Genomic DNA, 21,396 nt, shown 5'->3' on the forward strand with positions numbered 1-21,396 from the left:
GATATCCCTAGAGGAGGAGAAAAATGGTGCTAAACATGACTTCAGACAGTACGCAGTGTTAAGACAGTAAGACTGAAGCACAGTTTACAAATTTTTGAGGAAAATTCAGACTCACAGAAACATACACTTCATGATTTTGCCACTTTTCAACTAATTCAAGAAAATTAAGACCAAACTACCCAGAACCACTGCATACGTGAAAGAATTCTAATATAGCTTTCTACAGCTTGCTAAGTCTGAAATAGCCCATGGCATACACATGCATTAAAACCTACCTTTCACAGTACATTAACCTCTGAGCAAAAGAAGTTTTAATACATGGTTTAGAAAATACATAGCAATAATCTCAAACGTATCTTCTGGAGAGAATTTCACTATTAAACTAGACATTATTATTAATATCTGCCTATTAGTGAATCTCCACATGTTGAGAGATGCTGAAACAGGCAGCAACTTTCTGAACCAATTTTTATTAGATCATTTTAGTCATCTCCAATCAGCTCCTTGAGATAAAAAGTTTAGAGAAAAACTGGAAGGAATAGGTGGAGTCCAGTCCATATCCAGTCCATAAGAGCAGACTTTAGAGCTAGGCCAGGTTGATTTAGGCCTTGTCCCAAAGAATCTTTCCAGGGACTCTACATGTTTCTATGGCATGCTGAGCCTCTGCCTTCAGCACTTACTGGCTCTCAGCATAAGAAATGTTCATAAACAACTCTGTTTTCTGATGCTTGAATGCATAACTGTAAAAAATTCCCAAATTCTGGGAGTGTTCAAGGCTGGGTTAAATGGGGATTCAAGCAATCTGGTCTAATGGAAGTTAGATTTTTCAGTTATATAGGAATTTAATCTATGAAATGAAAATATGTAAGAAATATCTACCAGTCTGCATTAGGAAGCAATACCAGTTAGATGTTATCTCCTCCCCTGTTTCTTTTAATATGACAGGAAAATATATTAAAAAAACCCTCAAACCCAGAAAAAAAACCCCTAAAAATAAATACAAAAAAAATCTATTACCATAATAAAATACACACAACAACTATGAATATCAAGGAATCAAGGATAATTCCACTAATGGGAGTTAAGTTTTAGTATCCAGAATAGTACAGGCCTTGTTAATTTACAAATCTGCATGAGCACTACACTGCTTGGAAAACTGCATGTCCTGAAACAATGAGTATGGTCCAGAACAGCATATGTGAGTAACTGCAAATTTACTTTGCCAGAAAAGTATTTTTGTACAGCAATACAATAGAGTTTATGAATTTATCAAAAATTACGTCATCTTTTCAGATGGGCTGGAATGAATTTTATTAACTTATCCTTGGGATTAATCCTAGGAACTTCTGCAGTGCAAATCTCCCCTCTCGATCACTGCAAATCTGTGTGTGCTCCTGGAAGGGGACAGAGCCTGGTTTAATTCTGGAGGATAATCTGTTACAGACTTGTCACATCACGTTTTGCCAGCGAAGAGCAGGGGAGCACCTCATGCTCCTGCTGCCAAAGGCCAGACCCTGGAAGAGCTCTCCACCACTGCCCAGCAACTGCAGCAGAAGTGAAGCACCTTTCTGTGACTCTTCAAGATGCTTGCAAACTTACACGTTTCAAACTCAGGAACTATGCTGCAGGCTTCCTCCTGAGTTGCTAGCACAATTTTCTGTAAAGTGGAATATCTGATTTGCTCTGCCAGCTCTGTCTAGGAGGACTCTTTAAAGAGACAAACAGCTGAAATTTTATTATGCAGATTTCATAATCTGTTTCAATGTTTCAATGTATTTTGAAATATCTGACATTTGAATGTAGCTAGTTTCAATAAATACTTAATTATTACTTGATTCTTTTAAAATCTTCTTACCCTGTTCCTCAATTACACAATTAGGCCCTCTTTTCCTAACTATAACATAAGCTGTTCCAGACAGACCCTATAATATGAACACCACCATTTTCAATAGTTGAACAAATGTAATAACAGTCCTTAAGAACTGTTTTATAACTCTGCACAGAGCTGACTTCTGTAACAAAGACAGTAAAAAAAACCTTTTTGTTCTCCCGTGAATTAACCTTTTCGAAGAAAATAAAATTTTTATTTTCTTTTAAAGAAGAAGATTTCTTTTTTAATTTTTGTGAGTGTACACCTAAGTTGTCATTCATCTTCACCTTAACTTCAGAAATGCAATTTTGCATTATCTTACCCAACTCAATGTGAAATTCTACTTAACAACATTTCACATAAATTTTAATATTTAATAGGACTCATTGTTTTTCTAGAGATGGTGGGTTTATGTTAAACCTTTAAAATTTCAGAAAAAACAGGCATTAAAATGTACTTAAAAGCAATGCCCTTTTAAACTATTTCAGGTGACTAATTGAGAGGTGGTATCCAAACCTGAGGAAATCTGCAGTAAATAATGTTCCAGAGCTCAGAGAAACTTTTTCATTGAAGTGTAAGACATCTAAGGATGACTTACATTGTGGGAATGTTGAATAATAATTTCAAAGCTGTAATTTGGACCAAACACCCTATTTGTATAAATGGTTGTACTTACACTGGTGAAATCTGTCTATTTCTGCAGGTACTGAATTTAGCTATTGGTCTATAACCAACCAGGCTCCACAGCCACAGACTATTTAACAGAGAAAAGCAACAAGCAGAAACCTACTGCAGATGCTACAGGGTTTTCACAATGAAACAGAGCACTAACTTCTCTTTTTGAAGTGCAGTGTGAGATTATAGAACAGAGCAGCACAGCTATTTGTGGCTTTAAACCTTCAGCAACATTTACAGCAGATCACCGTGAACGCGAAATATTATTGTGTCACAGATGAGCACACGGATTTCAAGTTGAAAATACTAGAAAATCAAATTACATTTTTATGTGATTTGTGGTGGATCAATTACAGTTCCATTTTGTTGGACATTTAACTGAAGCATGAAATATTTGGTAAGAATGTGTGAAACTGTGGATTCATTTATCAGCCTCCAGATCAGTCCAATACTTTTACAGATTGCTACATAACAAATTCCAGCAAAACAAAACCTTCCTTATGCCAATTAAATGAAATGCAACAGAAACAATAACACCAGCCCCACCCCCACCAAAACCCAAGAAGCAAAACACCAAACCAAATAACAATATTGTGTTTGTAATATTTGCAGCTGATTTACCATTAGGTTTCAACTACATCTAAAATATAGAAGCTGTCACTACCTATGAGTATTTGCACTATGAAATCATAAATCCAAAGTAAAAATGGAAACACTAATACCTCCTATTCTTTTCTTTCAAGAGGTAATTTTAGGGGGAAAAATAAAGCAGTGAATGGTATCCCAAGAATAAATTTCTAGCGTAAAAATTTTTATTTCTGGAAAACCAGTATGATGATTTTGTTATCTTTGAAGCAAACAATGGTAACAGAATGTGCCTATACTGAATGAAATTTGATACATACTGTCCAAATGAAATTTGATATATACTGTCCTATTTGTAGCATAGAAAATGCTTGGAATTTTTAGAAGTATTGATTGATTGAAAAGATAAAATTAATGGTATGCAATTTTGATTAAAATTAATTTTATGCAATTAAAGCATAAAGGGATAGAATAACAATTGAAAATTATCAAAATCCTGGGGGCCTTCAAAACTCTTACAGGTGAGAAAGACCAAGTGAGGATCACCCCAAGGTAACTGGGACTTCAGTATCATCACAAAAAGAATATCACAGAGTTGATGCACACTCATCTGGCATTTTTGGCTTTATTTAATCTAAAAGGGGAAAAAGCAGGAGAATTTTATTTCCAGTACTTTCAGAGCTTTGGAAGATTCAAGTCATACATCCTGTTTCTCTGAATGTTTCAATGACCAAAACTGCACTTTTCCTGGTCTAATGAAAATCAGAAATATCAGTTCAGCTAAATTACACCTTTGGTTATCTGGTATATGTGGTTTAGCATTTAGACCAGTCCTGGAAGTGGTTTTCAAACTTAGTGCAAGTCCAAACAGCAAAGCAGACTAGTAGTTCCAGTTAAGCTCATATAATGTGCTCCTTCTAGTAAAGAGTTTTTGAACTATCATGGAATTGTCCAGGTTTCATTTTACCTGGGATTTCTACTGCTAACTAATGCACGGGTCTGTGACTATGTATGAACCCCAGAATCCATATTATGTTTTTATGCAACTGGTGAGTGCCACAAGAAAGAATCCTTGAATCAATGCCTCAAGCTAAAGTTTTATCTCTACATTAGATATATGACTTTTTTGAGTGCTTACCTTTGTGCTAAATTATTATAGTGTGATTTAAATGGCAAAAGACTTGGATACAGCAAGCACTTATTTAAGTCTAATCAGAAATATTATCTGGGAAAAATCACTTCATATCTTCTCGCGGCAGGCAGTTCCAGGTACAAGGCCTGGAATACATCCAATGGCCACCTGATGACCTCTGTTATTAAGTATCAGTATTAAATACATTATTTACTGCAGCCATTGGTAAGAGCTTCCTAGAAGTAATTCTGTAGTAAGTCTCCTACACCAGAGGCTTGTTATGCCTCACTACACTGTGGGAGCAACTAGCTTCTCTGAAGTTTTGTGAAAACAGTCTTTTTCCATCTGGAGTTATGAAAAGTACCTTTAAAATTACTTCTATAACCTTAATAACCTGGCACATGCTGAATGAGGCATGCAAGTGCTGTGAAGCAGGCCCTCATCAGCCTCAGGAGCTTCAAACAAGGCCAAGTGCAGGGGGGTTCTGCACCTGAGCTGGGGCAACCCTTGGCATCAACACAGGCTGGGGAGTCAACAGAGGGTGCAGCCCTGCCAAGAGATATTCTGGGTGCTGGTGGATGAGAGGTTAGACAGGTGCAGCCCAGAAAGCCAATTATCCTGGGCTGCACCCGAGGCAGGGTGGGCAGCAAGGCAAGGGAGGGGATTCTGCCCCTCTGCTCTGGTGAGAGCCCACCTGGAAGCCTGCATCCAACTCCGGGGTCCCAGCACAGGAAGGACATGGACCTACCTGTTGGAGTGAGTCCAGAGGAGGGACACAAAAGTTGTTGGAGGGCTGGAGAACCTCTCCTATGAAGAAAGCCTGAGAGATTAGGGATTGTTCAGCCTGGACAAAAGAGTAAAAGGAGACTTCATTGCAGCATTTCAATACTTTAAAAGGGGGCTTACAAAAACAAATGGGGACTGACTTTTTAATAGGGCCTGCATTTGTAAGGAGTAATGGTTTTAAACAAAAAGAGCGTAGATTCAGGCTACATATAAGGAAGCTTTTTTATGATGAGGGTAGTGAAAAAATGGAACAACTACTTGAGCAACCAGATGTAGCTGAATCCACCCCTGCTCATGGCAGGGGCTTGGAATAGATGATCTTTAAAGGTTCCTTCTAGCCCAAACCATTCTATGGTTTGATAATATGACTGATACACTGCAAAGTATTAAGAGACAGATTCAACATGTTTCAATATTGCCATTTTACGTCTTAACGTGGAAGTGAGTAGAAGAAGAAATGTTAGGGACATTAGACATCACCTGCACAGATTGTTTTAGCTGAAGCAGTAAAATATGCCAATCTCTCTTTTCCTTCTTCTTGTCCCTTTGTGTTTTTCATCAAGTGCCTTGCCCAGTAGCTACTACATAAATGCATGATTCTAAAAATTCTTTCTGACATCTGTTTCCAATTCATCTTTGTTCATGCCCTTTTCAAGCTCCATATCCTATCATCAGTACATTGGGCCCAATTCACCCCTGATGCAATAATCTAGGCACTGGCTCTAGGGATGGTTTTAGTCTTGTCTATTCAGAGGGTTAATTTCTGTCTAAGCTAGTTAAAATGATATTTCAATGCAACTCCCTTTTAACTGTCATGTTCTATATAAGATGCATCTGTACTTTTGTAATTTCATTTACTCCCAGGACCACTTCTATGGCTTTTATAAAATGTTATCTACTTCATGCTGCATTTCTTCTATTTGAAATCCCAGCAATGCTCTTAGCTTTCTTGTGGTTATGTTAGTCATAAAAAGTTCAAAAGAAAACTTCCTGTTTGGTCAAAGGACTTCCAGGCATTATGAGAATTTAAAAAAAATAAAATAGCACACACACTAAGATACAGAACTAAAGCAAATGTCCTCTGCCCATTCCTTGCATATTCATTAGAAAACCAACGAATGTTGAATGTTTTATCATTTCATGTCACACGCCTTTCAGGAAAGAAATTTTGTGAAGAGATCACTTAAAGATTACCTTTAAACCTAATCTGAGATGGAATGTCAGACAGTGACGATGAAATTAGAATATTTTCTTGGTTAGCTTGTTATTCTTGCATTCTTCTTTCATTCTTTTTTTCTTCACCTCTACTTTACCCTCTGCTTTCCATTTCAGTGTGGTCCTTCCTTTCACTGCCTCTTAATTATGTTTATCCATCTTCTCCAAAGTTCTCCCCTTTGCAGCCCTGCACTGGCATGGCTGGCTTTGACAATGGCATTTGGCCATGTAATGCTGTTTCTGAGCTGTAAATTAAGGTTTGAGCCTTTGGAGGGGGGAGTAAGTAATAACTTCCTATTGCTCTCCACAGTACTTGCTGCAATCAGCAGCCCCTTAACAAATGTAACCCTCAACAATGCCCCAGGTTCCAAAATCTGATGCTTAATAACCTTTGACAGGTATTAAAGGGACTCAAATCATAACTGCCCAATAAAATGTTATGTCTTAAAAAGGGCAAGAAATAACAGCATAAGCTTGCAGTTGTTTGCTACAACACTGTTATGTACAGATATGCACACAGAGAAATGTTTATAAATGTTTTTAAATTTTTCATGTTTGAAACAGTAGTAAGCTTCTCCATTCAAGTTGGGGCTTTGGGTTTTTAAAATAAATTATTAAAGCATCATTCTAAAATTATGTGCCCAGAAAGAAGTTTCATATTTTGAAAGCTTGACCAGAGGAACATTTTTTCTAGTTTTTCCACCGTTCTTGTTAGCAACACTTAGATATCTGCTTCCATACAAATATGGGCATGCCATAATAACTGAGGGAAATGAAATAGTTTTAAAATTTTAACACTAAATCAAAATACTTGCTACTGACTGTGTTGAAAAAGCTTCTAATGCAAAATGAATGTGGCACCTGTATAGTTTGGACAGCCAAAAACCTCCCTGACAGTAAGCAAAAATGATGAAAAGTGAGTATGTAAAATTTCTGGGTTTTAATACCTCATGTCACTTTAAGCTCTTGGGTTTGGAAAATCATTAATAAGTAAAGAGAAATGACCAAAACCCTTCTCCAAAGGAAAGAGGCCAAACAAACTTTTCACTGTTATGCATCACAAGAAACAGATGGTAAGTGATAAACAAGTTACCACAATAAATTGGACCCATACCAAGGAACTAGGGAGTAAAGTGAGCAACTAAATCCCATGTCTCATGGCACATATTCTGTTCACCCACTATGTGCACTAGATTTCTCTCCCTGTCCGTTCCTACAGAAATAAGTCAGGGAAAATTCTTCTAATCATCCTTGCCCTGCACTCTTCATCATCTCTTTACACCTCACGGCTGCCTGCCTTCAGGTGGTTCAATTTGCCCAGAAATTAATTCTTCTGGGTTCCTGCTGTAACTTATTACCAGTTGTCAAAAAAAAAAAAAAAAAAAAAAAGGATGTGAGGAAGATAAGGGCTACAATAGTTAGCTTAGCTACATTAACAATATAACATTGTTTATAAGTGAAATTTGTACTGTAGTATCTGCTTCATCCTACAGCAATCACATTGGATTGCAACCAAAAATCATGTGTTCTGCTTGCTTATATTCACTGCAATTTGTAAGGTTCCTCTGAAGATACATAAAACTGACCTCAGATCCCTTATTTAGAAAAGGAAGAGGCAGATCTGGTTCTATCACAGGTAAGAGATTATACAGTATATAATTTCATAATCAAACAAAAGTTTTCTGAAAAATTAGTTCCTGTGCTGTGATCCTATTTAGTCCTTTCAACATAAAAGAAATTGGAATTGTTCTTTTAACACAGAATAAAATAAACGTGAAATTGAAATGTGAAGAAAATTTTCCTTTGATTTTGTTCATGTAATGCATTATGAAAACAGACCACAGCATGCGCCACTGCCTTCAAGCTTCAAGCTGTGGATACATTTGGGAGCTTGGGCCATGAGAAGAAAAGCCAGGTACACAAGGTAGACCAGCCCCTTCCAATTTCCATGTTGCTCCAAGCCATAAAGATGGCATCAGTCTCATGTTAATGAGAGTGCCCTTTTTTGCCATCATACAAGTACCTAAGCAAATCTCAGGGGGAAGAAATGCTGAACATGCATTGCACTCCAGCTGCTGTGACTTACACCTGGGCCAGGCTTGGGCACCAGATCAACTCCACCAAGGTAGTGCCAGGCTCATGAACTTGAGTCACTTGGTAGGTTGACCTCAGCTGTGTGCCCACCTCACCAGGTGCCCACCAAGTCAATCCATTGCCCTGATCCTCAAGTGGATGGGGGGACAAAATATGACAAAATGCTAATGGCATAAAGAGGTAAGGACAGGGAGATACTTCATCTATTACCATCACAGGCTCAAAATTGAAAAATTTTGAGACTTGAAATTGAAAAATTTTTCAGACTTGAAAAATTTGACTACTGTCAGTCAAAGGCCAGAGGACTTTATAAGGATAATACATTATCACAGATGTGCACCAACATGGTTGACAGCTCAGCTTTGGTCAGCAGAAGATCCATCTTTGAGAAAATGGCTTTGTTTGATGTAGGGACAACTTCTGCCATCTTTTCATAGATGTCACACCCACAGCCCCCACCCCTTTGCCATGTAAACTGGACATATGCAGTTATCCAGCCCATCTAAATTTGGGACCCTAGGAAATCTGTGAGTTCCCTATTCCAAGTCTGTACCAAAAACTACAAATCCCTGGCAAAAGCAAAGAGCACAGCTGTGTCCTTAATTGGTCTTCTATTTCCATGCACCAGTTTCTATAAAATGAAAATGTAGGACAGGTCATAGGTCATAGCTGACCATGTGTTGTTGTATCCACACAATTAGGTGACCATCTTCTACCACACAGCAAAGATTCACAAGGTAAATTAGAGAAAATAACAAATCATGGAATTCCAGAATGGTTTGTGTTGTAAGGGACCTCAAAGATTATCTACTTCTAAGTCCCCTGCCATGGACAGGGACACCTCCTACTAGACCAGGCTGCTCAGAGCCCCGTGCAACTTGGTCTTGAACACTTCTTAAAAAAGGGGCATCCACAACTTCTCTGGGAAACCTGTTCCAGTGCCTCACCAACCTCACAGTAAAGAATTTCTCCCTAATATCTAATTTAAACCTGCTATCCTTCACTCTGAAGCCATTCCCTTTTGTCTTGTAAAAGTCTTTCTCCAGGTTTCTAATAGGCTCCCTTCAGGTACAGTAAGGCTGGCATTACATCATCTCTAAGCCTGCTCTTCTCCAAGCTGAACAATCCGAATTCTCTCAGTCTTTCCTCTTAGGAGAGGTGCTCCATCCTATTAATCACCTTGGTGATTAGTCCACCCTGTTCTGGACTTACTCCAATAGGTCAATTTCTGGGCTGTGCACCCCAGAGCTGGATGCAGGGTTCCAGGTGGGCTCTCACCAGAGCAGAGCAGAGGGGCAGAATCCCCTCCCTCACCCTGCTTTGGCTGCAGCCCAGGACACGTTTGGCTTTCTGGGCTGTGAGTGCCCATGGCTGGGTCATGTCCAGCCCCTCACCCACCAGCACCCCCAAGCCCTTCTGGGCAGGGCTGCTCTTCTCCCTCCATCCCCCAGCCTGGACTGATAACAGAGGTTGTCCCAACCCAGGTGCAGCACCTTGCACTTGGTCTTATTAAATCTCATGATATTCCCATAGGTCCACTACTCAAGCTTGTCCATCCCTCTGGACGGCATCCCATCATTTAGGAGTGTCACTGCACCCCTCAGCTTGGTGTCATCTGCAAATTTGCTGAGGGTGCACTCAATCCTTTTGTCTATGTCATTGATATTAAATAATACTGGTCCCAGTACAGACCCCTGAGGGCACCACTTGCCACTGACATCCTCTGGGACTCTGAGCCATTGACCACCACCCTCTGGATGCTACCACCCAACCCATTCTTGTCTATCTAACAGCTGATCTGCACAACCCACACCTCTCCAATTTAGAGAGAAGGATGTTATGGGGCCATGTCAAGGCCTTACTGCAGTCCAGGTAAATGACACCTGTAGCCTTTCCCTCAGGCACTGATGCAGCCACTCCATCACAGAAGGCCACCAGGCTGGTCAGGCAGGACTCACCCTTGGTGCCTGCCCTGGCTCCCTGTGCTCCATGTGCCTTAGCAGAGCTTCTAGGAGGATCTGTCCTGGGATCTTCCCAGGCATGGAGGACACTCTGACAGGTTGGTGCTTCCCAGGGTCCTCCTTTATACCCTCATTAGTGATGGGTACAGCAACCATTTCTCCTGTCACCTGGGACTTCACCTGTTTGCTATGAATTTTTTAATATCAAGAGTGTCTTGGGAACGCCATCGGACAATTGCCTTGAGACTCTGGAATGCATCTAATTGGATCCCAGAGATTTATATACATTTAGTTTGTTCAGGTGGTCAATAACCTGGTCTTCACTTAGAGTGGGAGGGACTTTGTTCTCCCAATCCCCATCCTGATGTCCATCCAGTCAAGACTTGTGGGAAGAGGGGTTGCCAGTGAAGACAGAGGCAAAAAAGTTGTTGAGTGCTTCAGCCTTTTCCTCATGAAGAACTGATGTACAGTTCATAGTTTTTCCAATCAATATAGATGAAGCAGAGTTTGTCTTACCCAACAGAAAATTTCCTGTTACAAAGAAAGCTAATACCATAGCTTTCAGCTCTTAATAATACATACCTTCTTTTCCTAGAATCTTATGGCACTATGATAAAGCTCCCTGCTTTGTGTTTCCGACATTTAAAGCTTCCACTCATAGATCAAATTTTCCTTGAAAACACACCGCAAAGCACAGGTGCTGAAAGCTCATGAAATATTCATTTAAACACAACTTAAAAGATTCATTGCATGTCTGAGAGACAAATAATTAATGTCCTGCATGCATGGCTAATGAGTGACAGCAAAAGAAAATTGTTAAAAACATACTAGTACATACAATGCTTTTCTAATGGTTTTCCTGCATCAGTCTGTAAATTCAGATAAGATCAACGGTGAAGCGTGCTACACTGGCCATCCTCTTTCTAGAAATCAATTACTTAATTTATTTACAACTTTATTTCTTATCTCCCTAGCCTTAAAAGAAATGACTGAATACCATGTCTTCTTACAGTTGGAGCTGAGTACCAAAAAAAGAAGTGGATGAAAATAAGCAATGTATGTAAAAAAATGCATTAGTACTAGAAAATTTAAATGTTGAGACTAAGGCTTATATGTAGTTATTATTCTTCTGCAAGACTTCCCTTGTTTAATTCTTCTTCTACCTAAATAATACAATTCAGGCTTTAAATGCTGTTTCCCACTTGGAGACTTACTCTTAAGTCTGCATGTGATCAGAATCAACCTCAGATTATACCAAAGATATAAACTACTTGGAACAAAGTTCTCCATTTTCTGCACTTTTGCACTGACCACTGGCATAACTGGATTGCATATCACTGTGACAAGTTCAAACCTTAATGACAATAAACCCAAATAGATGAATTTTAAGACCTCTAAAAAGACAAAGTCAGTGTTGGCTGATGGCTTTCAGATGTAGACACTGCTTATTTTTTTAAAATTATTTTCTCATCTCTTCTGGCCACAAAGACATGATAACCTTATCATGCAAATAAATAACAATTTGCTCAACAAATTGTAAGAAAAGATTTTGCTAATTAGAACAATGTATTGTACTATCATCAAGTGAGGACTACTTTAGAATTTACAGCTCTTTTGTAAGTCTTGGCAAACCCCAAGTTTAAATTGTTTTCAAATAGCACAGCTGGTCTCCAAGCAGTGTCCAACAACAAGTCTGTGACTTAAACATGATCTCAAAATACTACTCTTGTACTTAAAAATCAGGTCATGACAGGAAAAAAAAATCATCAGTCTCTAAAGTATTCAGTATGATATTCAGTTGTATACACAGATTCCAAATATATAAATTACAAATCATGTAGAATCACAGCTGTACTTCCTCATTTCTTCAGCAGGTGTGATTACTGGAAGTGTTAAAGACATCTATCAAACAATGATATACTTCATCAGTAACATACTATGACTGAGCTTACAAAATTATTTTAAATACATTAATAACAATTCTGAATTTATCCTGAAAAAAAATAGTTTGGGTTATGAAAACAAGTGCGCCACAAAGATCTGGCCTACTGGCTTACCCAAGTTTTCCTGTAGAGACTCATAACCAGTGTTATGAATCAGTCACTAGGTCAATGCAGGTACATACATATGACATTCTACATAAGCTGTTGGAGGAGTCTTGTATTACAAGTTCTTTTTGTAAACCTTGAACTCTTTTTGTCACAACTCATGAGAGCCCTGAATCTTTATCAGATGAGTCTCTTTTCCAGCCTGTTCAGTAATTATCGATATATGTTTCTCAAAATTCCACCAAATTTATTGTTCTGTAAATTGTTATTTTAATTTTTTTGTATGTCAGTTTTTCACTAACTACTATTTAAATTGTCAGAGTTCCTTAGAAGGTGAAAATGTAAGCATTAATAATGTATTTAAAAATGCTAAAACGTGTTGTGTTTTATATCACAAATAAATAATTTTTTTTTTCTTTATCTTCTTTCCTTTTTTTCCCTGGCTGATTGGTTGGGTTTTGTGGGTTTCTGTTTTGTTTTGGCTTTTTGGGGGGTTTTTGTTTTGTTTTGTTTTAGCTTGTTTTTGGTTTTTTTTGTTTTTGTTTTTGAAGGAACACAAAAAGGACGACTAAAAAGAGAAAAGAAAAATAAGAATACACAAATTCCATGTCATACTTGCTTGGACAAAAAATAAAAAAAATTTCCCCCATAAATAAAAAAAGTCCTTACCAGAAAAAAAAAGCTTGACTACTATCTTACTAATACTAAAAGCTTGACTACTATCTTACTAAAAAAAAGCTTGACTACTATCTTGCAAATGAAAGTGGTGTTTTTTCCTGTTGTAAAAAATCCATCTGTGTTTCATTCATATCTTCAAGGATTATGCTTTAGAAAATAAACATCCACCAGAAGCTCTTCTTTATGTATTTCATACACATTTATAATATATTTCTGCACAACTTGGTGCAGAAATATATTATAAATGTCTCAGAAATAGGATGCTAGATTTCCTTAATTCTTATAAAAAGGTCTATTTTACTAGAAGGATTCATTACATCACATCATAACACAACTCAAAGTCTTATTTTGATTATATTTTGTACTTATTTTGGTGAAGCCCAACAACATATTTGAAATATTTCTAGATGTGCATACATGAAAACATTTCTCCTGCATTCTTTTCACACTTTGTAGAAACAATCCAGGTCAAGGAAAAGCCCACATCTCTGTGACAAGGTTGATTGTTTTTCCACTCTCCTCTTTCTGAGGAGGTGAGTCTGACTAACTGACCGATTTTGGGGATGAACATTGTTTCAGACAGCCTGGGCTATAAGATATCTAGGATGTAGGAATGATCAGCAAAGGTGGGATGTTGGGATGTTTTTCCCAGAAATAGATCAGGGTTAAATAAAGTTACATCAGCACTGGAATTTTAAGAGTGTTGGTTTATGGTTGCATTTATTGACCGATCCTGGGATCGATAACTGCATAACTGAGAAGCACTTTGGCTGCCAAAGGACTTGTCTTTACAGTTGATCTAGAGTATGCTGTTCTGCTGTAGATTTTCCACACAAATACAGAAAGATGGTTTGTTCTGAAATCGTAATTCTGGACGGTAGAGAAGCACTTCCATATATATTCATAAAAGCCATCCAACACATTCCTTTTAAGTCACCCTGTAAGTAGAAGCAATTCATTAACACTCTGAACAATTTGTACTAAGTTGTGCCTGTCTATAAAAAATAAAGTTTGACATTTTAATTTTTTCATTGCTTCTGGCATGCTTAACTGATTCTTTTCATCTCTCCTCTCTGTCAAGTACAAAACTGCACCTGCTGGCTACATCAGAAAAGTATATTTTTCATCTGTCTTTTAATGAAAGGTGTATCAGTTCTTTTAATGGCTAACAGTGAGCATTAGAGTGTATTACTTTGCCTTCCTGCTTATGACTGTAGTATTTTCCTTAGACTTAATGTGTCCCCTTTTTAGAGAAATGCAGAATTAATTCAAAGACTTCATACTGTGGATTACTGGCTACATTTCCAAATAAATTCTTCTCACTGTGAAGAATTTTAATCTTATTTCTAGTTGGATTTTATCAACTCAGACAACAATACCTATGTTTTTTTTCAATATTAATGGGTCCTCTGCTTTCAGAAACATTATTTCCACTGAATTAATGAATAAGCTTCCTCTAAACATTTAATCATTTAAGTTAAAGCAAATAATATCCAGAAATTTTTAACTTTTAATATGAAATTTCCTTTTCTGAATTTCTAATTTGCACTTTTTCTGAAGATCAGTTATAAGGAAAAGGTATTTTCCAGTAACAGCTTACTAGATCTTGGCACTCTTAGACACTGCTTGTGAGGGGGCTGACCCTGACTGGATGAAAGCTCATAAAGATGTTCTTTTACTCCCTCTCCTCAGCTGGACAGGGTAGAAAAAAATATAATAAAAGGCTCAAGAGTAGAATCAGGTAAAGAAGAGACCCCCTCACCAATTACCATCACAGGCAATACAGACTGGATTTGGAGAAATTAATTTATTACCAATCAAACAAGAGTAGGAAAACAACAAATAAAAACTAAATCTCAAATCACCTTCCACTCCTCCCTTCTTCCTGGGTTAAACATCAGTCCTGATTTCTCTACCTCTTCTCCAGGCTAAATAATGCAAAGTCCATCAGTCTTTCCTTGTAGGGACCCTGCTCCCTCTGGTCAGTTTTGAGGCCCTTCCCTGCTCCCATAGGTCCGTGTCTTTTTCATTCTGAGGACTCAGAGGCAGATGCAGTACTCCAGTTGGGGTCCCATCAGTGCAGAGGAGAAGAATCTTCTTTCCTTAACCTGCAGGTCACACTTTTGCTGTGACCAGGGAAGAGTTGGCTTTGTGGGCTATGGACACACATCACCAGCTCATGTCCAAACCCTGATCCCCCAGTACCCACTGAGTCCTCAGCAGGGCAGCTCTTGATCTGTTCATTCTGCAGCCTACATGGATACTGGGGGCTGACATGACTCAGGTGCAGCATTTTGCACTTGGTTTTATTGAACCTCATGAGTTTTTCCCATGGGCCCACTTCCCAAACTTGTGCATGTCCCTCTGGATGGCATGGTGTCCTTCAGGAGTGTTGCTGCACTACTCAGCTTTGTGTCATCTGCCAACCTGCTGAGGGTGAACTTGACCCTTTCATCTATGTCATTAATGGAGATATTAAATAATATGGGACCCCTGAGGGCACCACTTGCCACTGATCTCCATCTGCACATCAAGCTGTTGACCAGTTCCCTCTTATTTGGATGTGACCATCCAAATAATTCCTACTCCACTGAAAAGTCTATCCATATCTCTCCAATTCAAAAGAAGGATGTTGGAGAGAACTCAAATGCCCTACAGGAGCCAGATAGATAATGTCTGTAGTCCTTCCCCTGCCCACTGATGCAGTCTCTGCATTGTAAAAGATCACAAGTTGATCAGCTGTGTTGACTGCCTCAAATCACCCTCCTGTCCTCCCTGTGCATTCTAGGAGGATCTGTTCCATGACCTTCCCAGGCACTGAGGTGAGACTGACAGGCTGGTAGATCCCAGGCTTCTCCTTTTTACCCTTTTTTAAGATGGGTTGGTTCAATGCTTCCCTTTTTCCTGTCACCCAGGACCTCCCCTGACTGCCACAACTTTTTGAGTATCATGGAGAGTGGGTTGGCAACTACAGCAGCCAATTCCCGCAGTACTCTGGGATGCATCCCATTGAGTCCCATAGACTTAGATAAATTCTGAGCACCATCTTTGGGTGCTCATAGAACTGATCCTTGTTTACAGTGGGATGGACTTAGCTTCCATCCATCTGAGAATGGGAAGAGAGGTGGCCATTGACTGAAGTGAGAAAGTTTAGTGCCTCAGCTTTCTCCTTCTCTGCTGTTGCCAGTTTGCCAGTCTGTGTTAATTGGGGGCTGTATATTTTCTTTGATCTTCTTTTTCTGTCTGATTAACCTATTGTCCTTATTATTCTTTGCATCCCTTGCCAAGCTCAGCTCTCTCTATGCCTTGGTCTTTCTGGCCTCACACCTACACAACTCGGCAACCTCTCCCTAAAATCTGCCCAGGATACCTGTCTCCGCTTCCATTATCTCTGCATTTCCGTATTTCCTTTTTGCTTAACCAGCAGTTTTTGATTAATCTATGCTGACTCTTCCTCTGCTTTCCAGATTTCCTAAATGTGGGGAATGAGAGCTCCTGTGCTCCATGGACAGATCTTACAGTCCTGACTGCTCCCTTGTCCCAGTTTCCTAGGTTTGCCCATTGGTTAACTTCTCAAAGAGCTGAAATGTTGCTTTCCTTAAATTCAAGGTGCTGACTTCACTTTTCTCCTGACTGATGATTGGTATTGAATTCCCATCCAACTTGCCTCATCTTCACAGTTGTCCTTATACAATATGATATGAGACCTGGAATCCAGGGAAATGAGAATGGGGACTGAAATTCTTCTGGGATGGACAGGTTGCCTAAGGCAGGGAAACCTAACCCCACACCATGAGTTCCTGAATTAAATAAAAAGAAGTACAGTAGTCACTGATGACTCCCTTTTGAAGGAATGGAGGGCCCAATATGCTAACTAGACCCAAGCCACAGGGAGGTGTGTTGCCTCCCTGAGGCCCATTTAAGAGACATCATCAAGAAAAAACCAAGCCTGGTATGGCCCACTGATTATCAGCCTCTATTGGCTTTTCAGGTAGGGAGCAATGAAATCTCATCAAGGGCTTCAGAGAGTCAAGCAGGTCCTCAGGGCCTTGAGACAACTGGTCAAGGGATCTGGAGTACCAGTTCTGTTCTCTCTGTCCTCCCATTTGTAGGGAATGAAGGGAAAGAAACAGGAAAATCATGAAGAATAATACCTGGCTTAGAGACTGGTGTGACCAGCAGACTTTTGGGGGTTTTGATCACAGGTCAGTTTATACAACACCAAGACTACTGTCAACAAATAGGGGGAAAGGATCTTAGCTCAGGAGTTACCAGGATTTGTTGAGAGAGATTTAAACTCTATTTGAAGGGATATAGGGACATAGACAATATTTTAATTCCAGTATATGACTGTATCATCATATCATCCAAATCATCACTGTATTTGCAAAGAAGAAAAACCAAAATATTCCGCAGGCATTAGAGATTTATACAAAAAGACACTATCATAATGTTCTGGTTTTCACATGCTAATTTGTCCAAGAAGGAGACCAACATACACAACTTTTACTCAGGAAAATCAGTGCTGAACTGGAAAGGAAATAAGCACTTCTATGAGAATTTCTGTCACTGACTGGCTTTTTCCTTACCACTTAATGTAATTATTATATTAAACTCATAATTCAAGATTTTCAAGTAATGTTAAGAATGCTACATAAAGAAAAACAAGCTCTCATATTGATGTTGTTATCATTATGTAAGCATCACTGAGGAATATACTTAAACACATCTGTTGAAAGGGGTTTTTTTTTCGTAATTTGCCTATTATTCTCCCTTCTTATGTAATTTTTCCCATTATTGCTAGCAAGATTGCATGAAAAGTTTTTCAAAGTATCAGAAAAACAACATCTAGAGACAGCTGTGATATCAGATAGCTCTTTCAAAAATGGTTTTTTTCATTATTATAATTTACAAGCAACAATGAGATAGATTGGACTAAGTTCCTTAAAGAATTGTAGTATACACATCCAATATTTCAGGAATTAAAGAAAAAACCTCTTGCCATGAGGAGAAGATGCAGCAATTCCTGGACCTTCCTGGAGTATTTATCTTACCCAAGAAAGGCAGAAGAATGATTCTGGTTTTATTCATTCCTCAAAGTACTGCTCTTGGCTGGCTATCGGGTGCAATTTATGTTCTACTTTTTTCTCAGCTATCTATAAAAACCATTTTCATGCAATGAAAGATACATAGCCCTTCAATAAGGGCTATCAATCCCTCAAAGTATGAAACCTTCTACTCCACCTTCATCATAACTGCATGATGAAAATCATCATGCAGTTATGATGAAAACAGGAGAAAGATTACCTCAAAAGTAAGAAAACCCTTCCTTCAAAATTTCTAAAGATTTAGCATTACAAATGACCGAGAACTTAAATACCAGCCATGCTTCACCACTGAAACAATACAGCTCAGCTGATGAACATGGAGCAGGTGTAACTTCTTAACAAAACTCTCCCACATGTAGCAACAAGAACATTTCCATACATGAAAATATGCGAGGGCTCAGAGAACAGGAGCAGATGTGCACTGGCTGACTCGAGCACGGGCCTCTCGCCTGCAGCAGGATGCATGGTCAGGTCCATTCACCCCAGCAGCTCCAGTCTCAGCCAACAGGAGAGCTCTTTGACCAGCATGAGTTAGAGACATGTCAAGCATCTAAGATCAGAAATGAAAGTCAGCTTGCTTGTGCTCCCCAGGGCTATCCCAAGATGGATTACTACAATCCCTTTCCAAAAAAATTATGACTGGTTGAGAAACTTGCTCTGTTGGACTATTAGCCACCATAAAACAGGTGATTGAGATAAAAACCCTGCTACTTTTTGCCAACTAAATCCCATCAACATGTAACTGCTACCAAAGATGAGGCTGTACTGCAGTTTGCAAGCATTGCTCCACAGGATACTAACCCAGTAACACCAGTGCTGCTGATGCTGCTGCTGCTGCTGCTGTTGCTTCAGTTGTGGTCTGTGCCAATACAGATACAGAAATTTTAGGCTGCAGCATGTAGATATGAGATAGGTCACAAATATCCCTACAAAATATGTATTTATGTAACAGATACCAAATACTTTTTTCAGATTGAGTATTCTAGCAATTGTTCTTAGCAAGGTTAACCATATACATTTCTACCACATTCCTTTGTGCACACCTCACTTGCAAGACCTTTCTGCACCTGTGAGCATTATGCCTTCAATATGATTACCAGTTTGAGCAGTGGATATTTTGCTTCAAAAAACACACATACTGCCCCTGAAAAAGCATGTCCCACAGCACATATATAGGGGTGTGAGAAATGCTGCCTCTGCAAAAATATGTGCCCAGTAGTCATGCCTACTTTAAGACTACATCAGACAAGTGACACAGTAGCCATGGTATGATTTTACACGAACATGTAAGATTACTGTTTGTGACATTACTGAAAGGAAAGCCATAATTAGAACATGGCAAGAAAGAGATCTGAGCAAACATCTACATAGAATCTCTCTGGTAATTAAAGGAGTCATACTGCTCTCTGCTTCAAAACCAATAAAGAAATTATCTGAAGAAAGCTAATAACAAGGGCTGTAGTGTACTTGACTTATTTCACATCACATTTTAAATTAGATATTGATTTAATAATAAAAAAATATCGATGACGATTTGGAATTTTTTCTTGTTTTTAAGAAAATTGATGATGTGATGAAAGGTGTAACAACTCAGACAACAAGACAGGAGGAAGAACAGTGACTTTTACCAGGTGGCAGAAAGATACATTATCTTTTTGAAGATTCCTACCTTGCATCCTTCAAAAGGATTGTTATTGGATTTTACTTTCCAAGTTTTCCTTTCTTGCAATGCATTCATAGGTTAATCTTTTTAATGAATGCCATTATTATAAATAAGGTAATTTTCATTTTTTAATACTAATTTTCCTAAACTTGTCCCCTTCATTAAACTGATAGAATCAACCTTCTCCTATTTGCATTTGGGAAGTCTAGATCTGGACAGCTGAGACCTTAGGGAATTAAAGCTATACAGCAGACTGATGGGATGGCAAATACTGAATTAAAGCTCTGAGTACTGCTGCTGGACTTTCATTTTTTTCAGGTATAAACATATTTGCAAAACACTAAATGTAATCTCAGAGACTATTACATTTACATTACAAATGCAGACAATTCCTGTCCAGTTAGTTTATTGGGTATTCCTCACTAAAGTGTGAAGCACACTATTTTGTAGGTGTTCAAAAATGCTTCACATACTTTACATTCCTCATATAAAAGTAAAAAATACTGCTGGCTGAATACACTACTACATTTGTTGTTACGCCATTTCTATTACTTGTTTCCAAACAGCGCTGCAAAATTTAGTTAATTATTTTGCACATTTTGCAAGTTTACCTGTTTTAACCTTAATTTTATTCTGACATGTTATTAATGAGAAATTATTACTCTGACAAAAACTACCTTACAATGGGACACAAGCCAGAGACGCTCTCATTAAAATATAACTGATTCAATGTTTGTATTATGATTTAACAGAGACCTTGGAACATTTTGTATTAAAGAAAGCCTGGGTTGTCAAACTTTGCTGAAAAACAATATGTTTTTCCATCATTTTGAAGCTGCTGGTCAGAGATAGCATTGCATTTGAAAACCCACATCTTTTCATGGCAGAGCCATATCTTATGAAGATACTCAGGAGCTATAGGGAAAGAGATAAGAAAGCACTTCTGAAGGAGAAGACAAAGTATGAGAGACAAGATGTTGGGTACCAAACTGAACATTAACTGCTGAAACTCGGATGCTGGTTAAGCTTTCCAGAGCTGCTGGTAACAAAACTGAAATTTACATGTACATCAGTCCCCATCCACTGAGTTAAGCATCCAGTCTGGAAGTGCTAACATGTTCATGAGACTCTGACAAGCCCAGAGGAGAAATGTAGCACTCTGCTGTCAGAGGTGAGTTCATACCAAAAAAACTAAGCCAAGTGAGGTAACACATATGCACCATCACGCTCTAAAATTACTCAGCATTTTTTCTTTAATATTTTAAGTGCAATATTTGATTTGCATTATCTTATTTCTTGTAAACAGTAGCTTGTATAAGAATGAAAAAAAATACTAAACTAGCTCATAACAGGTGTATGATCTTTACAGCAGTGATATTGTAAGGACAGCAGGAATTTTCTTTTTAAAAGAAAATCCTACAGCTATGCAATGTGGATATGTCTGCACATTGTTCCAGTGATTTCAAATGCAGTTTTCAATGTATGAGCAAGGGAGGTGCTGTGGAGTTCCAGCACGTGAGCAGAATCCACCTGCCATAATCCTGATCTGGGCAGCAAAGATCTTGTACAGATGCAGGATGA

At 38.5% G+C, this 21,396-nt stretch overlaps 1 protein-coding gene across 8 annotated transcripts in view; it reads right to left on the reverse strand.

Moving 5' to 3' along the window:
• The window catches only part of PRR16 (proline rich 16), a 142,930-nt gene that overhangs the window by 25,279 nt on the left and 96,255 nt on the right, over positions 1-21,396 (reverse strand). For 2 of the 8 annotated variants that reach the window (XR_013179835.1, XR_013179833.1), the window contains exon 3: positions 5,011-5,106. The exons of the other annotated variants lie outside the window; for them this stretch is intronic. The gene's annotated coding sequence lies outside the window, so the exon portion shown is untranslated. The remainder of the gene's footprint in view (positions 1-5,010; positions 5,107-21,396) is intronic. 8 annotated transcript variants of the gene reach the window in all.

This window comes from Agelaius phoeniceus, chromosome Z (assembly GCF_051311805.1).
Source record: "Agelaius phoeniceus isolate bAgePho1 chromosome Z, bAgePho1.hap1, whole genome shotgun sequence".
Classification (NCBI taxonomy): Eukaryota; Metazoa; Chordata; class Aves; order Passeriformes; family Icteridae; genus Agelaius; species Agelaius phoeniceus.